Genomic DNA, 3,715 nt, shown 5'->3' with positions numbered 1-3,715 from the left:
GCCAACATATAATTATGTCAACTATTTATAGCTGTTATAATTATCGGTGCCATGCATCAGATGAATATAGCAAAAATAAAAATGATTTGAAAGTAACTTGTTCTGAAGTCCACTGCAATCTGCCCCAATGTTTAAACACTGGCTTTGCAATAACAATAAAATTCCTCCTGCTGTCAGACTTTACTGCACTGCATCAAGGTTGAGCTTTCATCTTTGGTTGGTTAGCTCCTCCTGCACTTGATTGCACTTCAGTGAAAACAGAACCCCCTTTTTTTGTTCCTTTTTAATGTTATTTTTGGAGTCTTTATTTTGGGAGTTGGTCTTCCAAAATTTGTGTTGCACCCCCTGCTGAGTACAACAACATCTCTGGAGGTTGCCGTTGAGCTTACGAAAGAAGCGCAACAATGCAGAGGAGGAGAACCAGAGAGTATAACGATTACACGGCTTTGCAGTTGCGTCTCAATATATCAATAATTACAAGGGACTGTACGATCAAGAAAAATAGCATTTTCATTACCACGTGCAGTAAGGTGTAAATAATCAGTTTATTTTGTGGCATCATGATGAAACTCATGCTGCTGTGAGTGTGGGCAATAATGTACCCTGAAATTGAGACTGAAATGGAGGAACTGTAGAGGGAGAGGAGGACTGGGAGACAGTCTAGCTTTAAAAGCACATTTCATCAAGTGAAGTGTGATGTCTGGACAGTGAGCTGAAAACTGAGGGAGTCTTTTATTACACAGTGCTCATATGGTCCATGGTTTTAACAGTCTATCTAAGCATGCAGCACATGAATTTCACATTGCAGTCTAAAAGACTCTTCACCCCCTCTAAGCTCAGCTCACTCGTGTGTAGCATGCATCAATGGATTTGTATTCGTGTACTTGTTTGTGTGTCTGTGTAGCACAACGTGAGCCTCTATAGATAGAAGAATAGAGGGAAAAAAAAAACAGTGCAATCAAATACATTTTCCCCCATTTGTGCCTGGCTATAAAAGCTACTTTCTTTGTCCTTCTTGAATTCTTGTGTCCACTTTGTGGTTAGAAAACTCCCAGTATCTTTTATAATGAGAGATAAAATTCTGATGTCAGTTTGTAAACAACCTTCACTGACAGATAATCTGGTCATTTCCTGTCTTAGGCAGTCATGTAAAAAAATGAAAGTTTCCTATGAAGTCCAGTGAAACAACAAAGAACACCCCATGCCCTCATTATCTTGTTAAACCACCTTGAGCAGCAGTAACTGGAAGAAATCATTTTCTGTCTCTCACATGGTTGTGGAAGAATTTAGGCCAACTCTTCTTTACACCATTGTTTCAGTTCATCGAGGTTTGAAGGCACTCCTTTACGCACAGCTCTCTTAAGGTCCTGCCAGAGCTTTTCAATCAGGTTCAAGTCCAGACTTGAACAGGGCAAAGGCAAAAACATGATTATTTTATTTGCCAGCCATTCTGTTGCAGACTCTTGGCTGTGTTTGGGAGCATTGTGCTGTTGCACAACTCAATCTGGACCAAGCTTTAGGTGATGGGCAGATGGTCTCACATTTGACTCTAGAATACTTTAGTATACAGAGTTTATAATAAACTCAATGAGTGCAAGCTGCCCAAGTCCTTTTGCTGCAAAACAAATCCAAATGGCAACTGTCAAGTACCCCACCGTGCTTGACAGTTGGTATGAGGTGTTCACGCTGATATGCTGTGCTTGGTTTTTACTAAACATGGTACTGCACATTATGGCCAAACATCTCTGCTTTGATGTCGTCCGTCCAAAGGACATTGCTTCCAGATGTCTTGAAGTTTGTTCAGATGCAACTTTGCAAAGCTAAGCTGTGCTCCCATGTTGTTTTTAGATAGAAGAGGCTTTCTCCAGGTAACTATCCAAATAAGCCATATTTGTTCAGTCTTTTAACTAAACTATTTTTCTGTCATGCACTTTAACATTTAAGGTCTGTAGACTCACAGACAGTATCTCTTGTGTTGTTGTTTTTTTTCCCTGTAACGTCCACGCCTGGGAAAATTATGTAATTTTGTTAGCACATACCTGATCGCTCCATACAAGCAAAACTGCCAAAACTTCTGTTTTATCGAGCTGCTCACACTTGCTGATTATCAGTTAATCAAGTGCATCTGATTAACAGCACCTGGCTGCTGGTTACCCATTTAATTCCCATGGAGGCAGAAAGGGTGTGCTTAAGTTTTTCACAAGTCTACGCATGTAAGAGCACTCTGATATGCTTTTATGCACCCACATATCTTTTCAGTAGCAAATTACCTATAATAGAAGAGAATACGACATAAAGAAGTCTCGCCGTAGCATTTATAAATAGCACTTTACATACAGATTTTTGTACCTTTGCTTTCTGACCAAGAGGCAGTGCAGACTCCCAAATATTTCTCCTTAGTTTTACAAGTCATAGCTTCTTGTGTTTTTCAAGTTCTTTCTAACTCTGCACACCCTCTTGCACTGTATATACAGAAATAATTTTACACAGAGTACAACTTTCAAAGACTCCTCCACAAAACCACTTTATATTTCAAAGATGGAATAGGAGGTAAATTTGCTCCAGGTGAAGAAATGTAATGTATTATTCACCAAAATGAAGTCTTTCAAAATTGCTTCTTGTCCCTTTACTTCATGCAATCGGTTGAGGGAAGGGAGATGAAGAGGGAAGCAGTCGTGGGAGTTTGGGATGGGAAGTGAGGAAAAGAGTTATTCTCTGAAACATGACAGCCCTGGAGGCACGACGCACTGTACTGTGATGCGTTGACGGAATGACTACTCATAAAGACAGTCATGTCATGTGGATAAACAGCGGGCAGATGCATTATTCAGGACAAATATCCACAGGTGCACATGTAGAGTATGTACACAGACACAAAAGCAAGAAGAAGGGAGGGAGTGGGAGGTATAACAGCAATACAACTCAACAGCTCTCTCTAAATGTAAGGGTCTAACATAATGGATGTAAAGATTTACAGTACATGCCAGTACAAATCAAATTAAAGAAATATACATGATTTAACCAGCTAGAGATGGTTGTGGGTGGAAATGAGAGTAGATCAGCAGTTTCTGAAACATTGCGATGCTCCATGATGAATTCAGTAGGTTGTCTTGACCATATCTACATGTGTAAATGAGTTGCTGCCACGTTATTGGCCAATTAGATATTTGTATTATCAGTTAACTGAGCAAGTGTACCTAATAGAGTGTCTGATTTTTGTATATGTTTTTTTTTTTTTACTTTAGCTGTACAAAAAGCTTTACAAAATGTTTCTCGTCCCACAAATGTTGGCAAATCTGCTCTCCATGGCACTGGCCGTCCTTTGGTTGCAACTGAGTGTCTCGCTCAAGGACACTTCAGTATGCGGAGTGGCTGAGGACTGAACTGCTTGATTAGTGGACAGCCAAATGCCTTAAAACGTTCGCAAAGCAGTTCAGCTTGTACCACACAAAAGAGGAGGGTTTGTGGATACAAATCCAGCACCCGGGGAGATCTCACACGGATACTGGCTCTTTCTCTGGTTCATAAACTGTAGAATTACAATTAAATGAAGCTTATTTGACTATAAAAGCTCAAATGAACAACTAGATTCAATTACAAAAGCCAATCTGCAATTCATTAGCAGCAGGTTAGCTCCAGGTTTTGCTTCTCATCACAAATTGTGCTGCTGTGTGTTTCAATTTCCCATCAAAGGAGCTTTTGGACCTACTGTACA

The 3,715-nt window shown here is 40.0% G+C and overlaps 1 protein-coding gene across 1 annotated transcript in view; it reads right to left on the bottom strand.

The window, feature by feature from the left end:
- The window catches only part of LOC101484026 (sodium/hydrogen exchanger 9), a 63,318-nt gene that overhangs the window by 27,441 nt on the left and 32,162 nt on the right, over positions 1-3,715 (bottom strand). The gene's annotated exons all lie outside the window — the stretch shown is intronic.

This window comes from Maylandia zebra, linkage group LG9, assembly GCF_041146795.1.
Source record: "Maylandia zebra isolate NMK-2024a linkage group LG9, Mzebra_GT3a, whole genome shotgun sequence".
Taxonomy (NCBI): domain Eukaryota; kingdom Metazoa; phylum Chordata; class Actinopteri; order Cichliformes; family Cichlidae; genus Maylandia; species Maylandia zebra.
This window is presented reverse-complemented; position numbering and strand designations above follow the sequence as displayed.